This window comes from Myodes glareolus, chromosome 25 (assembly GCF_982192425.1).
Source record: "Myodes glareolus chromosome 25, mMyoGla1.1, whole genome shotgun sequence".
Taxonomy (NCBI): domain Eukaryota; kingdom Metazoa; phylum Chordata; class Mammalia; order Rodentia; family Cricetidae; genus Myodes; species Myodes glareolus.
Genome location: NC_142050.1, coordinates 10,579,513 through 10,603,658, shown reverse-complemented (window position 1 = coordinate 10,603,658; position 24,146 = coordinate 10,579,513).

Sequence of the window (24,146 nt, the reverse complement as noted above, 5' to 3'; positions counted from 1 at the left end):
ACTGTGGGACTAGGTGAGAAATCATAATAAAAATAGAATCAAGATCAGAATTCTGGCAGCAAGCCTGAAACGTGTAGCAGGAGCTTACAAATAAACAAGAACTACACGCTGTCGGTATAGCGTGAGGAAGCCAATCTGGAAGAGATGTAGAGTTCTGAGTTGATGAGTTCATGCGCGTACAGGACTCTATGCTTTTGGGAACCCATTCCTCATACTGGATTGCCTTGACCAGCCTAAACACAGGGGGAAGAGCTTAGTCTCATGGCAACTTGATAAACCTTGCTTTGTTGATACCCATGAGATACCTGTCCCTTTCTGAACAGAAACAGGAGAAGTAGATAGGGCTGGGGGAGGTGAGGGGAGTGGGAGAAGAGGAGAAAGGGGGAAACTGAGAGAAAAAGAAATCTAAATACTAAAAAAGAAAAACATTCTGAGTTGACAATGATATTAACAAGATGACTAGGCCAAAACTATGGGAGCGAGTGACATCTGACTTTTCTCATTTGCTAGTTTCATCAAATTCAGTAAAGTACATTTGGAAAATATGAATAATAAAAATTACAAAATGCTTATTGTTTTTATAATTGTTTATTGTCTTGAATCAATGTCTTATAATAGCTTAATTAACTTAATATGAAACAATAACTTGAAAACAATCACAAGTAATTGGCCAGGTGAGCATACCCAAGCAGGAGTAAGGAAAGAATCCTCGGAAGATAAGCACATGAACTAATCTCTGCCTTCTTGTTTTCATTCTGACCCGTCTCTGACCAGACAGGGTGCAATCTCTCACCGCAGGTGTGATTCACTTTGATCTTGACTTTAAAACAATACTGTCATCACATCTCAAAAATCCCACTTCATCCCACATTGCTTTTGCATAATGTATCCAAAAACTGAAAGTACGGAAATCAGTAATGTGCTGAGTCATTTAGAATTTCTCGTTTCATTAAAGCTTCTATATTCTGAATCAAAATTGTTGTTGACCATCCTCTAAGATTTTTTCAAACCTTGTAACTTAAGATAACAAATATATAAATATTTGGGGTTTTGTCTCTTTAAAATGTTTTGGTAGACTAATTATACAATCATAGGAGCACAGTGTGATATATTGACATAGGCACTTGTGTTCCACAATCCAATCTGGGTAATTAGCATATCTACCACATCAGACATCTATTGTTACTTTGTAATAGGAATCTTCCAAATCCTCACTGCTAGACGTTATAATGTATTTTAGTAAATTATTAAATACAGTCACCCTGCTATGCCATAGAACTCTAGAACTTAATCCTCTTATGTAAATATGGATGTGGTTCCCTATCAGCCATCCTTGCTGCACACTCCCCCCTCACCTCTCTCAACCTATGGTAATCAGGACTCTACTCTCTCCATGTAGAGAAATTATTTTTTACCGTCAAATTGAAGAGGCTTGGTCCTTAGTTACATCCTTAGAAGGAAGACTTTACTTCTGATTAGGTCTCCCTGTCTTTTCACTGTTTGTCATCTAAAACTGTATCCCAAGTTCATTGCTCTAAATCAAACAACAAATTTGGAATTTTAAGACTATTCAAGCATGGTTAATCATAAATGGGTTTATTACAATAAATTTAATAAGCAATTAAATTTCTAAGGTTTTTTTTTCTACCTGACCTATATTAGCAGAGATGTTATGAGTCTTTTCTTAGCGTGGTTCAATTAGAAAAATTAAAAGTACATAAAAGTTCAAGACAAGTGAACCATTTTTACTGTTATTAGAGTTATCCATAATTACTACCCTTTTAAAGGGAGTCCCTTGCTGAAGAAATGATGAAGGCTACCTGTTTCCACTTATAGGGGAATGGATCTGTGGATATTAATGTCTCCTCTTGTCACATCATTTTATTTTATCCAGCAAAGTAGAGAGAAAAGCTAAACTAGGCAGAACAAATAGAAATTCTTTGACTTGTATGACAGAAAATTCCCCCAGGTGGAGGTTTTCAGCAGCTATAATAAATCTTGGTTTAAAGGGGTATAATATTTCATGATAGAAGATATTTCATTACCGCAAACTACTGTAATGTATGAGCCTTTAAGAAAACAAGAAGCGAGAATTTCTTGAATGGGCTGATAAAGTCAGTGCTGATATTTAGATATTCGAAAAAAAGAAAAATGTTAATTTATAAAATTAAGGTAAGACCATGAATTGCAAGATGCAATTAATATCTGTGGGGGTGGTTTTTGGTTTTTCGAAGATTAAAGGAGACAGATATGTTCCAGTCATGTCTGACCTCAGATGTTCTACCCACCTGCCTACCATGATCACCTCCACATTACTAACAGAGATCCAGAAACAGGAGACATTAGCAAAAGGTATCGGTGCTGTATTTACATGCCTTTTACTTTGTTAGAGAGTTCTATTCAGCTTGAAAATTGTGCCATAATTTTTTTTCTCCTTTTCATATTTCATTGCAATTAAATAAGTCAGGAAAGGCTAAGGGGTTAGTTATCTTAATCCTATCCATAGCTTTCAACAGCAGAGTCCAACTTTAACGTCCCAAGTTCTTCCCTGTAAACATCAACTGTCACTTACATAAGTAACCAGTGCTTAGTGTCAGGGAGAGCTCTTGGGTTGCTCAATCTAGATATGCCCTAGGTCACCATTTGGTTAGATCAGGATATAAGAGGATTTCAGAAATTCTGATCAAGTGCCTGGGAAGACTGTAATGATGAGACTGGGCTGGCGGCTGTGGGACCTTAGCAGAAATAGGGTAAAATGAGATGCAATCTGCCCACCTTGAAAGCAGCAGGAAGTAGAGTGATAAAGAGCAATGCCTACCCTGGGTGAAAGTTGTCTTTTAGAGCCTTAAACTTGGAAAATGAAGGTGTGACTGGAAAAATGGCCACTGAGCACATGTACCAAAGAGCAGACCCTAAAGTCCATTCTTTTACTCAACATTTTTGAGAATCTTATACGTAATACTGTATTTGCTTCGTTTCCATCTGTCTTTCTCCTCACTCATACTCCTTCCACGTCTACACACTCCCTCCTAAATGTGGACCTCTTCTTCTTTAATTATTATAGTTACATAGGCAGATACACACATGTGTGCATTATGCACTGAGTCAATTTAGTGATGTTCACATGTTTCTGTGTTTAGGCCTGTTCACATGTCAGTGTCTCATCCCTGAAGAGACCTTAGTCACCCTCTCTCGTAGCTACTGATAGCCTATAGTTCTTCATCAACTTATAGGATTTTGTGAAATTTTCCCCACTCACATTCATGTCTTCTTTAAGAAACTGTATGGACTTTTAATTTCATGAGTTCAATTTCTGAGTCATGTCCAAAATACAGTAACAGCAAATGTCACAGTCCTCTGGTTCTTACCATCTTTCCACCCTTTTCAGCTTCAATTTTCTCTGAGTCTTAAATATATATACAGGTTGCCTTGTAAATGCATTCAACTCGGACTAGGCACACCACAGTCGCTTATTTTCTGATTTTTAACGGTTGTGGATTTGAGTAATTGTCTCCACCTGCTGCGAAAAGAATCTTTTTCTATGAGGGATGGAATGCTCCACTTATCTGTTGATTGAACAAGTACGTAGAGTGCAGTTACAAATTCTATTGTTTTAGAAAAAGGGCAGGAGTAAGTTCTACTCTCAGGTCTAAGACCTCTCCAGATGGCTATCTATCTAGGTTTACACTAACAGGCATAAGCGTCCCACCATGGAGTGAGCTTTAAGCCTAGTTAAACAGTTCTTGATTTTTGCCAAGATAAAAGTGCCACTAGTGGCTGGGTGGTGGTGGCACATGCCTCAGGCACCAAGCTTTCAAATGCCTGAGGCTTTAAGTAGCATTCTCATTCAAATCACTACTACCTCTCTGTCTCTGTCTCTGTCTCTGTCTCTGTCTCTGTCTCTCTCTCTCTCTCTCTCACACACACACACACACACAGACACACACAAGTATATTTGTGTTCATATATTTATATATCCCTGTGTATATTTTTAAGTAAGCTTATACAATAATACTTTTTCCTTGTGACTCTTTTGAACATTCTTAGTATTATTGACCTCTCTTTCCTTCCTCTCCCCCTATTTTACCCTCCTTCCCCCCTGCCCAGTTAAAGTTACCCCTCCATTTCTCCGTTTCTTCCATGGTCCACTTCATCACACCTGTATCCTACTGTTTTCTACTATCCATCCCCTCTGTGGAGCTCCTTCTCTCCCCCTCTACCCATAACCCCTTTCCACTTTTCTGGCTACTTTCCATGATGAATAACAACAAAAATAAAACAAAATAAATAACAACAAAAAAAACTAGAAAATCAAGAAAACCATTGTCAAAACAACAGTTGGACACCTTTGTTGATGAAATATACGCTAAGCGCAAGGATGCTTCCAGGGAATAGCTCAGTCTAGCATCATTACAAAGATAAGTCTGGTTATTTTACAGCGCAAGTAGGAGAAAGTGTTTTCACTGAAATCCTGAACACTAGGGTGACAGGGATGTAAAGATAGGAGGAAAATAAGGTACTGATTTCCTATAAAGCAGACAGATGGGGTAGAGAAAGCTGTTTGCTTGAGGACTGCCAACAGCAAAGAAGACAGCGTTAGAAATGTAGCCTTGAGAAGTGTCAGATAAAAAAAACCAGAATCCCTGAGGCCTGCATTCGTGCCACAGAGCACCATGTCCACATAACATAATGTAGACTCATTGTGTGGTTACCTGGATGAGACGGTGTGTGCAAAGTTATATTAGTTATTAATTACTGCATAATGTTACCCCCAAAACACATGGCTAAAACCAACAGTTATCTCAGTCACTAGACTCCCCAGTAACTCAAGGACCAGGCTTTACTTAAGGCATAGATTCCAGAAGGTTGGGATCATTGGGGGCCATCTTAGTTGCTCCTGAGTACAAATCTACCTATCAAAGTGCCCCACCCAGTAAGTGCTGAGGATGTGCTGACTCCTGTCATTTTTATCATCCGAAATTGCACAGGGTAGTTCACTATTGATTGTTTCCTAACATATATGTTATTACAGCACCCAAGCTCCAAACAATATTCTAAAGAATAAATAAAACAAGGTGTCACTTCTCAGCATTTTTTATTGAGACCGAGGGAAGAATAGTTAAGACAAGGTAGACTCATGTATGACACTTAAGCCACCAAGTATTAATTCAGCAATTTATACCTCAGCACATATTATTAAAAAGCTCCTGTATATTTGAGGATAAGGGCAAAGGGTGATGAAAAAGTGTTAGAATCAGCTACTTATCCTGACGGCTTGCAAAATCACCCCATGCTCTCCTTGAAATCTGGGTCCATTTATGGCATAACTGAGAACCAATGAGCTGAGAAATGCTCTCCCATCTCTGCTTTAAAGCACAGGGGAAGGTGATGTAGGGAAAACAAACACAAGCACACCCTAACCACCTCGTCACCCAAAGGGGCTGGTAAAATGCCTAGGTGAGGATTTTTTAAGTCAAATCTGATTTCCTTCAAATTATATGAATATGAGCTTCAGAAGAAAGGAAAGAGGAATTAGAAAAATGACATGAATAAACACCCTTTCTTAGTTTAGCCAAAACAAATGTAAAGAGGTCAAAAATCAACCCTGCTATAAATACAAACCATCTCAGAGGAGAGTGGATACTGCAGCCCGTCTAAATCTGACAAGCCCCAGATCCACAGGACTCTAAATCTCTCTTCATCCCCAGCCCACCTGCCAGCACTATGTACTAAGACAGCAGCAAATTTAAAGACACAATTAATTTTAAGTGATGAGGTGACAGCTGCTCGGTGCCTGGTCTCCAGCTGGAAAAGCCTCTGTATTGAGGCACCAGGCTGGTGTCCTCCAAAGGCATCACTGCCAAGGCTGCAAGTTACTTGGTGGGTGGCTTGCTCACAACCTGTTTGAGAACAGCGCTGTGAGCCGGCTTCGTTTCTGAGCTCCCCAACTTGCCTTTCTCTTGCTGCCCCTCTCTCCTTCTTTCTCTGTAGCTAAGGCTCAGTCTTAGACCTCACCACCATCAAGTCAGGAGCAAGAATTCTTCCTAAACTCAGTTCCTTTAAATCCACACAGGAGTCTTCAAAGAAAACAGAGGGTGTACAGGATGCGATACGCTTTTTTGTAGCAGTAATTGCCTTCGAGTTAATCAGCTACTGGGTCAAAAAAGAAAAAAGAAAAAAATCTGCCTCCAAACAAACCCTCTTCCTTAAGTAAAGAAGAAATCTAGAATTCTTAAATATTTATTTTATTTACAATGCAATACACTTGCATATTCTCAAATTCAAAATGTGTACTTTTTTAAGAGGAAAATAAAGCATCAGAATACATTTCCCAGTTTGTTCAGTGGGATCTTAGGAAATTATTTATAGCCAACATTTATTAAACTCTTCAGTATCTATCAAACGTAGAGCTGCAATGCCTTAATTATGTAACTTACATGTCTGGACTATATGCCAGTCAATAATATTTTTGCATTTATTAAATAATATATATATGCATTACATATGATTTCCATTTTTATTGACCTATTTTCCTCAGTTCAACCCAGCACATTTTGGACCATGAAATTCAATAAGCCATAGGAGCCTACAAGTTTTGCCCCTTGGAGACTTGGCAGGATATCTCAGTCAGTTTGGCTTGTACAGTTGACAAAGACCATGTGGATACCAGACAAAAAAAGTTTTGTTTTGTTTTGTTTTGTTCCTAGATACAGGGTGAGGTCAGGGGTTAGCCCTGATGAGTGCCCCTTTCAAAGTGTGGACTGTCATCTCCTATTTTGCGTTTTCATGGCTGAGAAAGGATTAGGGAGCTACCTCTGTATCTTCTGTAAGGGCACTAATTCTCCTTAAGAACTCCTACCTCATTTGGTGACCCAGCGCCTACACAAGCATCTCACCCATGACACCATGTTGTTGGTGATCAGGATTTTAAGGATTTTAGGGTAATACTAACAGTCCTTACAAACACTAGAGCCTTTAGGATTCTCAACTGACAAATTTGCCCATTGAAGTCTTAGTTTTAAGAATAATCTTGATTCAACAAGTGTAATTCCCAACCTGTTCGCTTTGTCCACTAACTTCTGAGGCACTTCCAATGCTCTTTTATATATTACACTTTTCAGCCTGACACACTAACATTTTACATCACTTTGTTCAACAATGATGAAAAAAACATTCATAAAGAAAATATATCTCGATATCTTGATTCAATTCCATTGAAGAACTTCTCTGTTTTTATGTCAGTATTCAGCCGTTTTCATTACTATAGCTCTGTAATAGAGCTTGATGTCAGGGATGGTAATGCCTCCAGAAGTTTCTTTATTGTACAGAATTGTTTTGGCTATCCTGGGTTTTTTTTTTCCTTATGAAGTTGACTACTGTTCTTTCAAGGTCTGTGAAGAATTAAGTTGGGATTTTGATTGGGATTGCGTTGAATGTATAGAATGCTTTTGGTAGGATTGCCATTTTTGTTATGTTGGTCCTACCTATCCAAGAGCATGGGAGATCTTTCCATTTTCTGGTATCTTCTTCACTTTCTTTCTCCAAAGACTTAAAAGTTCTCATCAAATAGGTCTTTTACTTCTTTGTTTAGTGTTACTCCCAAGATATTTTATGTTATTTGTAGCTGTTATGAAAGGTGATATTTCTATAATTTTCTTTTCAGCTTCTTTATCATTTGTGTATACAAGGGCTACAGATTTTTTTGAGTTGATCTTGTATCCTGTCACATCACGGAAGGTATTTAGTGTGGGAGGTCTTCTGTCTGTGTGTTGCTTTTATTGGTTAATGAATAAAGAACTGCTTTGGGCCTCTAGAAGAGATAGAGGAGAACAGAGCTAGGTGAGGAAAACTAAACTGAATGCTGGGAGAAATGAGGCAGAGTCAGAGAGAAGTCATAATGCTGCTGGAGATAGACACTGAGAACTATACCCGGTAAGCCACAGCTATGTGGCAATATACAGATTAATAAAAATGGGTTAAATTAATGTAAGAGTTAGCCAATAAGAAGCTAGAACTAATGGGGCAAGCAGTGATTTAATTAATACAGTTTTTGTGTGATTATTTTGTGGTTGAGCATTCGGGAATGAACAAGAGGCCTCCTTACTACAGGTATTTATCAGCCATAGCAGTTCTCTAGTAGAATTTGGGGGGTCACTTATATATACTATTATATCATCTGCAAATAATGAAAGTTTGACTTCTTCCTTTTCAATTTGAATCCCTTTGGTCTCCTTTTGTTGTCTTATTGATATTGCAAAAACATCAATAACTATGTTGAAGAGATATGGAGAGAGTGGAAAGCCTTGTCTTGTTCCTGATTTTAGTGGAATGGCTTTGAGTTTCTCTCCATTTAATTTGATGTTGGCGGTAAGCTTACTCTATATTGCTTTTATTATAATTAGATATGTTTCTTGTATACATCATCTCTCCAAGACTTTTATCATGAAGGGGTGTTGGATTTTGTCAAATGCTTTTTCAGCATCTAATGAAATGATAATATGGTTTTTTCTTTCAGTTTATTTATATGATGGATTACATTGATAGATTTTTGTATGTTGAATCATCCCTGAATCTCTGGAATGAAGCCGACTTGATCATGGTGGATAATTTTTTCTAATGTGTTCTTGGATTCGGTTTGCCAGTATTTCATTGAGTATTTTTGCATCGATGTTCATGAGTGAGATTGATCTATAATTCTCTTTCTTGGTTGATTCTTTGTGTAGTTTAGTATCAGGGTAACTGTAGTCTCATAAAAACATCTGGCAATGTTCTTTCTGTTTCTATTATGTAGAACACTTTGAGGAGTATAGATATTAGCTCTTCTTGGCAGCCTACCGAATGGGAAAAGATCTTCACTAATCCCACATCAGACAAAGGACTGATCTCCAAAATATATAAATACCTCAAGAAATTAGACATTAAAATTCTAAATAACCCAATTAAAATGTGGGGTACTGAACTAACAGAAAATTCTCAACACGAGAATATCAAATGGCCAAAAGATACTTAAGGAAATGTTCAGCATCCTTTGCATTAGGGAAATGCAAATCAAAGCAAATCTGAAATAGCAATCTTATACCAGTCAGAATGGCTAAGATGAAAAACACCAATGATAGCCTATGCTGGAGAAGATCTGGAGTAAGGGGAACACTCATCCATTGCTGGTGAGAATGCAAACTTGTACAACCACTTAGGAAATCAGGATGGTGGTTTCTAAGAAAATTAGGAATCAACCCACCTCAGGATCCAACAATACCACTCTTGGGAATATACCCGAAAGATGTTCAATCATACTACAAAAGCATTTGTTCAAGTATGTTCATAGCAGCATTATTTGTAATAGCCAGAACCTGGAAACAACCTAGATGCCGCTCAACCGAAAAATGCATAAAGAAAATACGGCACATTTACCACGTTAGAGTACTACTCAGAGGGAAAAAAAATGACACCTTGAATTTTGCATGCAAATGGATGGAATAAAAAACATTATTCTGAGTGAGGTAACCCAGATCCAAAAAAGATGAACATGGTATGTGCTCGCTCATAAGTGGATACTAGCTATAAACAAAGGACATTGAGCCTGTAGTTCATAATCCTAGAGAGGCAAGTAATCAGGTGAACCCAAAGAAAAACATATATAGATCCACCTGGAAATTTGAAAGAGACAAGATTGCCTGACAAAATTGGGAGCATAGGGGTGAGGGAGAGGGGAGGGTAAAAGGGGAAGAGGAGGGGAGTTAGGGAGGTTGAGGAGAAGTTGAGGGAATGGGATAGTCGAGATGGAGGAAGTACAGAGATGAGAGCAAGGAAAGAGGTATCTTGCTACGGACTGGCTCAGGGGAGCCACTCAGACCGTGAGGGAACAGGACAAAGAACAGGAGTAATCAGGATACGGCGGAGGAATGACAGGCAGTCATTCTCAATGTATTTTGAAAATGCTGCTGCGCTTTACTATTTTCAGTGCAGGATTATATATTTTTTACAATCAAAGAATTTGGCAAAGGCGTACATCATCGAATCATAGAACAGAAAAGAACAGCATAAATCAGTTTACAAAAAGAATCTTTGAAGATGCTTTGACTTGGGCACAAGGACTTCTGCTCTCTCACACTTTGCAAAACAAACTCTCTCCTCTTGCCTTCAGAGAGACCACTGCCCTTGAGCTAGACCATCTTTATCAGCTTGCAGGTAGCTGGTTGATTTGAGCTAAGTGACCTTGTGTGCCTGGGTGAGAAAGAAAAAGGCTACTATCTCCCTGGGAAAGCTTTCTGCTAGGAAATTTCTAATACATAGTCTTGAATCTCTCTGAAGTTTACTTTATATCACTAACCTCAACTCTCCTCCCTTCTCAATTCTCAGGCTCAGATATTGTCAGCTTAGGCTAGGTCTTTTTCTTCCCATAAGAAAGGTTTCATAGGCCTTCTATTTACAACTGTACATATTTCTCAAGCAAATGCCTAAAGCTTCTAAGGTTTTTCCTAGTAAAATTAACTCCTTTTGTTCCACATCATCAAGGAATTGTCCTAATGATGATTCTGGCAATTCCCAGAACTGGCTACTTTTTTAAGGCTTTAATTAATAGTGGAGCAGAATTCAAAAGTGTCCTCAGCAGTCTTGTTTGTATCCGCAACTGCCTGGATTAGTCTGATCTGTTAGCAATATGCAAGAATCACAAAGAACACACAGACAAGGGAAAAGACAGACATATGGCTCCAAGTCGAGTCAGTACAAATGGCGACTCAGGTGGCATTACACCACAACTGATTACCAAGGGACATCCCGGAACACATCTCCATGGAGTGCGGATCCCAATCCTCCGGCAATACTTGCCTGCCTAGTCAGCATTTCTGCTACACTGGTGAGACAGCCGTGGATGTAGCAGTATCTTGATTGAAGGAGCCATTATACGATTAGCAGAAACCTGACTCTAGAGAAATTCCCAGGAATCCACAAGGATGACCCCCACTAACACCCTAAGCAGTAGAGGAGAGGAGGACCAAACTTGAATTGCCCTGTAGTTAGACTGATAAATATCTGAAATATCACCATAAAACCTTCATCCAGCAACTGATGGAAACAGAGGCAGAGACCCACATCTGAGCACTCGACTGAGTTCCCAAAGTACAGTTGAAGAGTGGAAGGGATGAGAATATGAACAAAGAGGTCAAGACCATGATGGGTTCACCCACTGAAACAGTCTACTTGAGCTAATGGGAGCTCACCAACTTTAGCCAGACTGGGAAGGAACAAGCATGGGACCAAACTAGTCCCTCTGAATGTGGTTGACAGTTGAATTGCTGGGGCAGACTGGGGGGGGGGGGGCACTAAAAGTGACACCAGGATTTATCCCTACTGCATGTACTGACTGTTTGGGATCCTATTCTCTTTGGATGTATACCTTGTTATGCCTAGATATAGTAGAGAGGGCCTTGGACCTTCCCTAAAACCATGTGCCTTACCCTCTCTGAGGATTGCATGGGGGTGGGGTGGGAGTGTGTGTGGAGGGTTTGGGAGAAGGGAAGGAAGTGAGAACTTGGTTTGGTATTTTTTCAAAATCTAATAAATTTTAAAAAATTTAAAAAATAAAAGAAAATGTATCTCTGTCTCTTACTGTCTTTAAATGCCCATTCAATAAGCCAGATGTTTCTAGGTACCTGGATAAATACTAGGGGCCCCTTGACATTTCCTTACTTCTAAAGGCTGATGCAAGTCTCAAACAGGCCTCAGAAGAGTAAGTAATTAGGTGATTTGGGCCTGGGAGATGTAGAGATTTAATCTTGCTTTAAAGTTGTAACATGAGCTCTTTTAAAAATTTTGTTTTATGGCTTTATGGTTCACTTGGAAATATACCATCAATTTTCAGCTATTTTGCTTCAACCGAAACTTCCATAACAGCATGTGTTGCACTTGCCTCTTCTCTTTTCATGCATCTAACCATTAGAAGGTATACGAGAATTCTTCACCCATCAGTGTTCTTTATGTCAAGTACGAAGCAAGGCAGATTGAAGATATCAACAAATTTATTCTTCATTCTGATAAAAACAAAATTTGACTTGTTTTATTTTCTATTTATCAACATGGACCATATACTTTCTCCAAATGGTGACACTAAAAAGCCTAAATTCTGTCTCCAGGGATCAGTAAAACTTCACAGACTGCCTTTTGAAAATATTAAACTGTGCCTTTTTAGTTGCTGCGGTTTTTTTTTTCCCTGCATCCCCTTGGTATTCTTCGTGTATTGTTTTGTGAATTACACCCACCAGGTTAGCCATCCTGGCTTTTCATCTCTCCCATCTCCTGCTGTTAATGCAACCTCAGTGCACAATTTCCAGCCCACTGCTTTATTCATCCCAGCTGTCCTCATCTATTCCAGTCCACCAAAACTCACTATCCTCTTTAAACGGAGCTCAGCCAAATCTGCTTGTTAGTGTGTGAAAACTCTCTACCTCAGGCCCTTGCCCACATTCCAACAGAAATTAAATGAAGGATGAATGTCATATATCCTTTACCTGCCTATCTACTAAAGGTTTTCCTCGCTCCTGTTCTCCACACTTGGAGAACAGAGACTAGTGAGTGAGAAAGAGCCATCTGTCCACCCTTCTCCACACCTCATTTGGGTCACTGGTGTATTCAATCCACAGTGGCCATGCAGGACAAGTGAAAGTCGTTCATGCTATAGAGCTGCATGTTACTTATGCCATACCCACAGAATCTATTCCTTCCCTTCTTGAAACTCAGCCTTAAAAGGTTTATCTCTGAAAGCCAGGAAATATTTTCTTTTCTTTCTCCAAGTCATAGGTAGAGGAAGGATCTAGGCAGCCAGGATCATCTGACCCGTTATCCATTCTACTATCATCAGCATTTTTTACATCTTAAAAAATTCTTTACTTGACTGTCTCTCATTGACCATTCTTACTCACAAGAATTTTGCCTTTGTGATCCTTGACAGTACAAACAAACCTTTCTACACTGAGGGTATATTGCTGGGCCCCGCCGATAAATGTGGGGGACTTTATCTGACATCCCTATGGTAATAGATAATAACAGTGAAACCGCTGCACACATACTATAATTACTACCATTTAAAATAATGAACAGTCAGCACCATGTGGACAATGACCAACCACATAGTGTAGGTGTTGAGTGGGTGATAAGGTGAAGCCACACCTCTTCACATCTTCACAGCCTTGAGTGCTTTCAACTCACAGAAATGCCATGGCCCTTGAATCCCCTCCAAGCATTGCTTTTCTTTCAAAGCTGCCTTAACGCTAACTTACTATGTACAAACTTTCTGCACTAACCTGGTATGAGCTGGGTATTGAAAATGGAGCTTTTCATCACTAACAGGTCTCCTTGTTAAGTTTATATGTAAGGTAAAATATCAGACCCTAGACTATTCTTGATATTGCCATTCTATTTCAGAGTGCCAGATGTAGATCTGATGTCCTCTGTCTAACTATATTTTGCTTAACTGGTTGTCTTTCAGTTGTTGCTTAGCTCTATGGTTTGTGACTGAAACACAAACGTCTGATGGGATAAAATTTTAACAAATGTTAAAAAGCATACCTGATGTGAAATATTAGCTAAAGATCTGTTGCATTCTTTTATGCTGTGGAATATTTGCTTAACAATGCAAAAATGTATTGCATTCTTTTATGTTGCAATTGTTTAACTCTGGAAAGCTGTGTTACTTTGCCTGTCTAAAACATCTGATTGGTCTAATCAAGAGCTGAACAGTCAAATAAATAGTAAGGCAGGAGAAGGGATGGGCGGGGCTGGCAGGCAGAGAGAATAAATAGAAGAAGGAAGAGAAGTAGAAGAGAAGGTGGGATGGGTGCCAGAGGCCAGCCACCCAGTCACACGCCCAACTACAGAATAAGAAGTAAGGAAAAATACTATAGAATAGAGAAAGGTTAAAAAGGTTAAAAGCATAGATACAAACGATAGAATGGGATAATTTGAGAAAAGCTGGCTAAAAATAAGCCAAGCAAAAGCTGGACATCCATAAAAATGAGTAAGTCTTCATGTATTTATTTGGGAACTGGTTGGTGGTCCCCAAAGAGGAAAGAGACAAACAAACAAACAAAAAGCTACACAGGACAAAATAACAAAACAGAAAATGGAATAAGAGATTATAGAAGATGATAAGAGAATCTATTAATATGGATAGCCTTTAAGAAATTAATATTGATCTAATATTAAGAAGGCTAAACTCCAAGGGATAGATAAATAGGCAAATCAGAAGAATCCATATTAAACAATTTGTAAACCTAATTTGTAAACATCTACAAAGCTTGATTTACATACAGGCTACATTACTATCACCCTTACCACCTCCAACTATTTCTTTATGTGCTTTTTATTCCTAATTAATGGTCTTGGGAAGGAAGCCATTGACATGACAACAGGCAGATTGTAGAAACTAGAAAGGCAGCAACACAGGACTCACTAGCCTTGAACTGAGGCAGAATGAGCCATAGTCCTCTGGTCATGGGCCTTTATATAACTACAAACCACCTGGACACAAGCAAGAAGTTCATGTAAGGAAAAAGACAAGATCCATCGAGAAATGCCACTGTCAAGTCAAAAGTCATTCACCAGAACACAGTGCTGCATGAGAAACTCAACATACATTTAGGAAGTTGGTTCTAAGATTGCCACGTTAAGGTGGCCTCTGGCTGCCTGTGCACAATTAGAAAGCAGCATTTATAGTAAAGCTAACCCAGAAGCTCCAAAATATTTGTGGGATTACTGAACTGACCTAACTTTCCACAAGTGATCTATAAAAAAAAAAAAAAAAAAGGTCATCTTTGCTATTTTCTTTAATGTCAATCGAAAGACACTTGATCTTTAAGTGGTAAAATTCAAATTTGAAAATCAAAACCCTTCTTGACCAGAAACTTTCAATTCTGAATAGGCACATGATTATGAATTAAGTGTCAAATTTTTTTCACCTCCTTCCCTGACTTGAAATTTTACAAGACAATTTTGTATGCCCTCATACTGCGTCTCATCACCCATCAGGACATTTAAATTAAAAACATCTGACAGACAGACTTGGCATATGAATTCATTTTCATAATATTCAAACATCCACATCAAGGCCCTGTGCTGACAAGTGGTCTTTTTTTTTTAAATAAGCATATTATAAACCAGCAGGAGTCATCTTCCTAGTTACATTTTCATGCAAGAATTAGAGATGGCGAGATTCCTAGGTCAGTGTAATCAGCTGCAATTTAAACTTATTTTTCAGGACTTATCAGCTTTCAAAAATGGATTTTTCATGACTTCCAAATAGGACCAAAAGTAACAGAAGATTAAAGGACGGCATTATGATGTCTGTCTGATATCGTTCAGTCTCTTATCACAGAGCCTATAACTGAAGTATGAGGTAGTTAAATAACAGGTTTATAAAACAGAGTCTACCAATTTCCCCCTGTCCCTCACCCAGCCTAAGCTTGAGAGTCATGAAGATTTATTCTGTCTACTTCATTCAAGCCTGAGTTCGGTTTCTTGTGCTGAGATTCCTCCTTAACTCCTCCATTTTCACCCTGACACTTCATCCACATGTCATTGTCCAGATCCCTCTGCTCTTGGTAAGCCTGGACACCAGATGTTCACAGCACAGCCACATCCACAGACATGCCATGACAAACCCACCAACCTCTGTATATAACTCTTCTGAGTCTAAAATTCATCCCCACATATAGATCCTTTCCTGGGCATCAGTACATTACTCCAACCTCAGCTAACACAGTTCCTACCACTCACACATGCCCAGCCATTGCTCTGAAGTGAGCTCAGTGAAGCATGACAATTTGGGGCAGATCCGTAAAGAAGATATTCTTGTTCACACAGTTTACACAACTCGGATGTAGACAGAGATTGGCAAGCAAATGGCTGAACATTCTTCCAGCACTCGGGAGACAGAGGCAAGTGAATCTCTGTGGTTCAAGGCCACCCTTGGCTACACAAATTTGACTAAACCTAAAAGAGAAACAGAGCCAGGCAGAGGTAGACACACCTTTAATTCCAGAACTAGGGAGGTAGAGACAGGAAGGGAGAAGGCTTGGTGCAGAGAGGAATATAAGACTGGAAGATACAGAAACTCACGACATTCAGTCTGAGCACTCGTAGAGACAGAACACCACACTCAGTCTGAAGATTTCACAGAGGTAAGAAATAATGGCTGATTTCTCTGATCTTTCAACTTTCACGCCCTAACATCTGAGTCTGGGTTTTTAGTACTAAGACCAAATATAATTCATGCTACAGCCATGTCACTTGTATGTGTGTGTGTGAGAGAGAGACACTGACTTTACCATACCTATCGTTCAAACATGTGAAAATACTTTATGGAACAAACATTCCTGAAATCTCTATGGCTTCAAACAGCAGTGGTTTATTTATGATTCACTCTTCTGACCAGTGTAGACCAGCCGGGGCTGATGATTCACCAGAACCAATGCTTGGTTCTATCATATCTAAGATAGAAGGGAGATATAACAATTAGTACTCAAGTCTGTGAAGGCCAAAAGCATTAAATCCGTAAACCAAATATATGATAGAACCTAGAAAATCTTCTAAATAGAGTTAAGAGAATAACAAAGAACGTTTAATATCCTAGAATGCATAGTAATTAACATGATCTGTTTGACTAGTGAGGAAACTAAGAAGCAATAAGCTAAGGAACTTATTCATGGCCACGTTGTTAGATAGTAGACATGACACTTGAACTCAGACCTTGAGCTCAAGCCTGTACACTTAACCTATACCTAAACTTTGTGCTACAAGAGAAGACTTCAGTTACCTACTAAAACTGTGGACAAATATGTACAAGAATCAACAGTTAATGTGCCATGCTGTCTAATTTGAATTTCCAGATTCTTTAGCAATGTGTAGAAAAGAAAACTTCTCTAGTTATCTAGACTTCTCCAGTTTATGTGTTCTTTGAAACTTCTCATTGAGCCAACATTTTGCAACATTTGTGTTGCTTGGGAAATTCTTGGGACCAAATGACTATGCCTGTGTTATCCATTGCATGTGACTTATCACTTTGACTCATAACATATAAGCTAAGAAACCCTTTTATTTTAAAAAAAAAAGCAATGTTAATGCACACTTCAAAAACTTATACTCTTCATCTTTAATATTCAAATATTGTCTTCTTATTTTATCCTGTTAATCTTTGTTAATGAACTCTAAAACTTTAGCCATGTATTTTGTCTGGGAAATAGCTTGGAAATATATACTGTACACTCACTTCCCTGACTGCTTATGGGTTGATTAGCTATTTGATACTGTATCCTGTAACTTCTGTGTATACTTTCCAACTTCCCAAGCAAAAGACTTTACCTAAGCACAGGGTAAGACATTCAGTTGCCAATCAGACATGAATTTTAGTGACTTTTTCACTGGCCAGAGTTCAGGTTAAGCAATTAGAGAATAAGGTCAAAGAAATTTGACACTAAGCATGAATTTCATTATTTCAAACAGACACATTAAACTGGAAATGTTTTTCCTTTTGTAAATGGAAGGAGCGGCTGTGTTCCCACCTGGATCCCGGCTAGCTTACTCCTGAAATAATTACACGGAAACTGTATTCTTTTAAACACTGCCTGGCCCAATACCTCCAGCCTCTTATTGGTTAACTCTCACATATTGATTCAACCCATTTCTAATAATCTGTATAGCACCACAAGGTCGTGGCTTACTGGGAAAGATTCAGCATGTCTGACCTGACAGCTTCATAGCGGGCAGCTCTCTGCCTCTGCTTCTTTCTCCCAGCATTCTGTTCTGTCTACTCTGCCTACCTATGTTCTGACCTATCAGGCCAGGCAGTTTTCTTTATTAATTAACCAATGAAAGCAACAGATAGATAGAAAACTCTCCTACATCACCCTTTGACACAGAGATCACTCACTGGCTGCAACAAAATAGCAAAAACAAATAAACAATGACAAAAATAGACACAAGTAGTAAAAATATAGAAAATGGAGACAACAGATAGTCTATTATACCATAAATGCTATTCCCAAGGGAGAGCCTTATCATGACTTATACTCTGGTTATGATTTGAAGTTCCTAACTCTCTCTGTACAGTCTCCTTATAAAGCAGACGAGTAGAAAATTCTTAGCAAATTTAGATGAGACATTAGCCTTGATCCGTGTCATTTTGGTTTGTTTGTTTTTTTTTCAAAATGCTTCTAGATATATAATGTCTTTAATTGACTAGACTAGAAAAGGTATGAGTATAGGATAAAAAAAATCAGTGTCATTGTCTAGACTGCTCAGACATTTTTCAAAGCTTACAGTTGTATAAAAGAGAGATCTAAGGCATCATGTTTTGTCTTTCTTAGGGTTTTTATTGCTATAAAGAGACACCATGACCATGGCAACTCTTACAAAGAAAATATTTAATTGAGAGGTCTTGTTACTGTTTCAGAGGTTCACTTCATCATCATCATAACAGGGAACATGGAGTCATGCAGGCACACATGGTCCTGGAGCTGAGAGTGCTACATCATGCAGGCAACAGGAAGCTGACTGACAGTCATGCTTAGGGAATCCTGAGCAAAAGATATCTCAAAGGCTGCCCTCACAGTGAAACATTTCTTCAAATAAGGCCACACTTCCTAATAGTGCCACTCCCTTTGGAGGTCACTTTCTTTCAAACCACCACATGTTAGTTATATTTTTTATATATTCTATTGTCATGAAATACTTTAAATATCCATTTTTCTATTAAAAATACTTAGCAGAACAATACTCTGAGATTTTTCTTTTTGATCCCAAAGGTTTCATTCTTAAGTACTTATATGTCAATATACATACTACCATAATGCACACTCCATATAAAAATGCACAATGTACTCAAACTTTATTTCCCTTGCCTAGGGAACTAATCACTTAGTACTTTGAGTTTCTTATTTGACAGGGTATTTCCATGAATAGATGCTTACCACAATCTATATATCCTACCAAGGGTGACTGAGGGGTCTATATTTCAGCATAATAAAATTTATCAGTGTGTTCAAATATTACATTTTCATTCATTATACTCTTTTACCTTTGACTTTTCTTTCTTTTCTTTCCATTCAACTTCTTTGGCCATCACTTATCATCAAGTATTTAGATGAATTGGCATAAATTGTGTACAAGCTAATTGGTCCCATTTACCCAATGAGTCAATGAGAATGGTAATACTTGTCTGGTTTGATACACATGACATTAATTGAGGACATTTGTAATATCAGGCCAGTACAGCTCCATAACTAAACACGCTTACATGTGTTCTTTTTATTTGGCCGCTTTACCATACCATGCTTTCTCGTCTCCATCTGCTGTCTCTAAATCCTTTCGTGAGAAAATAAACCATCCCAGAGCATAATTTGTATTGTTTCTAAATAACTGAGTCAACTTACAAAAGTTTGTCTAATTATGTGACAAAGTTCTTCAAAGAGTGTCTTAGTTACTCCTCCAAGATCATATCTCCTACCCTCCCAAACAGATCCGTCAAGTAAGAACCAAACATTCAAATATATGAGCTTATGGGGATTATTCTCATTCATACTGCCACAAAGAAGTAGAGAAATTAAAAAGGAAACCAAAGGAAGTTAGATCATAGTTAGATACATTGATTCTGTCATCTCTATTTTAAACCAGCCAAAGAAATAAAAGCACCTAAAACCTCTTTCCCCAAAAAAGTTATAAAAAATCCTCATAAAAAGATAAAATACAAAATCTGTGTAAGAATCTTTTTCATTATACAGCTTTATGTATTCACAATTTACCTTATTTAAAGAAAACATATATAATTAACTACAACATATTCTTTATCATGAAACTGGAACTTGCTAGCAAATATGAACCCCAGTACCAGAAACAGGCTACACCCTTTTTTAATCAGTGATACTGGCCACTGGGGTCCCATAGACCCCCAAATATTAGGGCCTTTTGCCATTATTCTTGGTTACCTTCCAGAACTTGACAGTAAAACTCTATTGCTGAAAATACCACATATTTGAATTAAAGAACATGGAAAAATCAAGCTAGTACCGATATGAAAGCTTCATTCCGACTGGCTAGGAAAGAATTGATATGCTCAACCTATGCCAAAGTAGGCCTGTGGCAATGAACTTCAACTTGGGCTAGAGCAGGCCTGAGGCAATAAATTCCACAGGAGTGGTGCTGTACCAGCTACCTAGGCTGGAGTGAGCCTGAGAAAGCAAGCTTCATGGGAGCAGGAGTAGATCCAGTCCCGGGACATTGGCGGACAAGGACTGAGCCAGCGACCTGATCCAGAGCAGACCTGAGACAGCAAATTCCACCGGAACAGGTACAGAGGAGCAACCACTGAGTGAGTAAGCCAGAGCCAGAGACCACTGAGGGTCTGGACGTGAATCTAGGAGTAGACCTAAGCCAGGACCCCTTTGAGTCTGGGCATGAGTCTAGAACCTCCTCCGAGGAATCAGGCCTGAGCCAGGATGTCTGCCAGTCTGAGCATGAATCTGGGACCTCCAAAGGAGTAGGTAGGAATGAGATATCTCTGCAGGTCAGGCATGAGTCTGGGACCTCAGAGGGGGTAGGCTTGAGCCAGGAGCTCTGTGGGTCTGGGCATTGGCCTGGGACATCTGAGGGCATAAGCCTCAGCCAGATCCTCTGCAGGTCTGTGAGCACCCAAGACTGGGAACTCTGAGGGAGTAGACTGGAGCCAGAGACCTTTGCAGGACCAACTCCAAGTCAGGGACCCCTGCAAGAGGGGATCCAGACCAGGATTTACAGAAGTAGGTCAAAGTCGACAACCTAGGCTAGAACAGGCCTGAGAAAACAAACTCCAAGGGAGTGGAGCAAAGCCCGGGAGTGCTGAGTGACCTCCAGGAACATGGAGTGACCAAAGGGGTAACTAGAACCGTGGCACTAACTGTACCACGAGGAACAATCATCTAAGCTTGAATTCACTGGTACCTAAGAAGATTAATCAACAAAATCACCAACAGTCCCAAACCACACGTATTAGAGGAAAAGACGAGTAGAAAAGGTAAGAACACACACAACACCACAAAGAGCAACAAAACATCAGTGAAACCTAAAGACCCTACAACAGCAAGACCTAAACAACCAAATATAGAGGAAGCAGAAGAAAATGACTAAAAAATAACTTCAGGAGAATGTTTGGAATGCTTAAAGAGGAAATGAGAAGTTCCTTTAAAGAAATGGAGGAAAAGACAAACAAAAAATTGGAAGACATCAGAAAATCCCTTAAAGAAAATCAATGAAAAGAAATCAAACATATGAAAAAAATATTCAAGACTTTAAAACTGAAATAGAGACAATAAAGTAAACACAAGCTGAAGGAATTATAGAAACAGAAATTATATGAGAAAATGATCAGGAATCACAATCGTAAGCATGAACAGCAGAATACAAAAGATGGAAGATACACAAGAGTGGTAAAGATACAATAGTGGAAATGGACTCATCGTTCAAAAAAAACATTAAATCTAACAAAAGCTTAACCCAAAATATCCAGGAAATATAGGATAACATGAAAAGGCCAAACTTAAGAATAATAGGGGTAGAAGAAGAAGAAAACTTTCCCAACCTAAAGAAAGATATGCCTATGAAGATACAAGAAGCTTACAGAACACCAAATTGACTAAATCCAAAAAAAAATCCCTTGCCACATAATAATCAAAACACTAAACATAGAGAGTAAAGAAAGGATATTGAGAACTGCAAAGGAAAAAGGCCAAGTAACATATAAAGGCAGACCTATCAGAATTACACCTGACTTTTCACTGGAGACAATGAAAGCTAGGTCTTGGTCAAGCATTATGCAGACATTAAGAAAACATGGATCCCAGCTTAGACTACTATACCCAACAAAATTTTCAGTCACCATAGAAGGACCCAATACCTAACTACAAACCCAGCCCTACACAAAATACTAGGAGGAAAACTCCAACCCAAGGAAGTTGGCTACACCAACAAAAACACAGACAATTGATGGTCTCTTATAAGCAAAACCCAAAGAAGGGAAAAACACACAAATTAACATCACCAACAATGAAAACTAAATCAACAGGAGATAGAAATCACTGGTCATTAAAATCCCTTAATATAAATGAACTCAACTCACTTATAAAAAGACACAGGCTAACAGATTGAATACGAAAACAGAATCCATCCTTCTTCTGCATACAAGAAACACACCTCAACCTCAAACACAGACATTGTCTCAGAGTAAAGGGCTGGGAAAAAATATTCCAATCAAATGGACCTAAGAAACAAGTGGGTATAGCTATCCTAATATTTAACAAAATAGATTTCAGACTAAAATCAATCAAAAGAGACAAAGAAGGCCATTTCATATTAATCACAGGAAAAATGAATCAAGAGGAAATCTCAATACTGAACATCTTTGCCCAAATACAAGGACACCTTCATATGTAAAAGAAACACTTATAAAGCTTAAATCATATATTAAGCCCCACACACTAATAGTGGAAGACTTCAGCACTCCCCTCTCTCCACTGCACAAGTCAGTCAGACAAAAAATGAACAGAGAAATAAGGGAAATAACAGATGTTATGACTCAAATGGACTTAACAGACATCTATAGAATATTCCATCCAAACAATGTATATATATGCTCACCTGAATCATCAATGGGTCAAGGAAGAAATAAAGGGAGAAATTAGAGACTTCTTAAAATTCAATGAAAATGACCACACAACATACCCAAATTTATGGGACACAATAAAAGCAGTGATAAGAGGAAAGTTCATTGTACTAAATGCCTACATAAAGAAGCTGGGAAATTGCCACACTAGTGAATTAACAGAACATTTGAAAACTTTAAAACAAAAAGAAGCAAACTCACCTAAAAGAACTAGACCCCAGGAAATAATCAAATTGAGAACTGAAATCAACAAAATGGAAACAAAAAAAATACAAAGAATCAATGAGACAAAGAATTGGTTCTTTGAAAAAATCAACAAAAAAGACAAACTTTTATCCAAACTGACCAAAAGGCAGAGAGAGATAACAAAATCAGAAATAAAAAGAGGGACATAACAACAGACACGGAAGAAATACAGAGAACAATGAGGACACTAAGAGAGACATTAAATAATAAAAAATAAAATAAGAATAAATAAAAAATAAAAATAACTATGTTGCAATGATGTGGAGAGAGTGGAAAAAGAATTAATATGTTCAAGATTCACAAAGAAATAATAAAATATCAATTTTTAAAGTGTTTAAGTGAGACAGCCGGTCTCACAGTAGTTATACCAAATCAGATACTCAGTAGGGCAGGCTCTCATCATAGACTGTACCTCAACAATTGCCATAGCCAGGTTATTCAAGTAAGGAAAATTAGCTATCACTGGACCCAAGTGTTTATTTTTCATCCTGGGGATTACAACCACTATCCCCACTGGTTTAATTGTCCTTCTCCAAGAAGACTTCAATATGTATGATGTTCACCAGTCTCACCTCCAATTTACTTTTCAACTTGATGCAATATTAACACCATTTAATAGGGACATCTCAGGACCTGCCACTTCCTTCTCTGGCTTTGTGAACTTTACTGAGACAGTTATAAATTAAAACTGCCTGTCCAAATGAGTGCTTGCTCAGAGGGAAAGGTTTGGATTTGAATGTTCTGCTCCTCAACCCTAAATGTTGAGAGTTTTATTCAGCTTCTGAGCCTGCTACAGAATTGCTTACCACCAGACATGGCAGTTTATTAAATCAGAGTAGTCCCACAGCTTCTACTGGCTTGAGTTCATTCCCTTACTCTAGAAACTTGAAGATAACGAAACAAATACACAAGTGAAATGTGTTGCCTCTAAAGCACCAAACACACACACACACACACACACACACACATGAATACATGCACACATGTGCCAAAGGGCTGGTACGTTTTCTTTTGAAGCAATCCTGGTGAATAACTACATAGTTTTTGTACTGAAGTAGAAAATTTCATATTCTCCAGTTACTCTGAAGAGCTAAGAGTCCTGTGTGTTCTAGAGATACGTGTTATCTGCATTGTCTGCCACATATTCTTTCCAAATCTTCCAAGGTTTTTTCCTGCTTCTTTACGCCATGTATTACCAGGATGTAATAAATACAAA